The 346-nt window shown below is 63.9% G+C and overlaps 1 protein-coding gene across 1 annotated transcript in view; it reads right to left on the minus strand.

The window, feature by feature from the left end:
• Positions 1–134, minus strand: part of RNF6 (ring finger protein 6) — an 8,878-nt gene extending 8,744 nt beyond the window's left edge. The window contains exon 1 of the mRNA XM_018071351.2: positions 26–134. The gene's annotated coding sequence lies outside the window, so the exon portion shown is untranslated. The remainder of the gene's footprint in view (positions 1–25) is intronic.
• Between the last annotated feature and the right edge of the window lie 212 nt (positions 135–346).

Below are 346 nucleotides of genomic sequence, written 5' to 3' on the forward strand. Positions count from 1 at the left end.
CCGCCTCCACCAGGACGATACCGACCCCTTGAGTGGACGAGCGGAGCGCGCTCCAGCCCCGATTGCGGTCCGGGCACCGGCTCCAGCTCCAATTGCGGTCCGGGCGACTACCGGCGCCGCCGGCGCAGGTTCCGAGGGCGGGAGAGGACGGCCCCTACTGGGAGCCCCGCCCGCCGGCGCACGCGCACTTGGCACTTGACAATAACACCCCTGAGGAGTAGGATTGTGTATAATCACTGCTCCCAGGCCTGCTGCTGTTGTAAAGGGGACGCCTCTCCGTTTTCCATGACTCTGCCTCTCCTTGCTTCCTTCCTGTTTACCTTCCTTTCTGCAAGAATCTTCTGCC

This window comes from Manacus vitellinus, unplaced genomic scaffold (assembly GCF_001715985.3).
Source record: "Manacus vitellinus isolate BGI_N305 unplaced genomic scaffold, ASM171598v3 scaffold_2_pilon, whole genome shotgun sequence".
In the NCBI taxonomy this organism is placed as follows: Eukaryota; Metazoa; Chordata; class Aves; order Passeriformes; family Pipridae; genus Manacus; species Manacus vitellinus.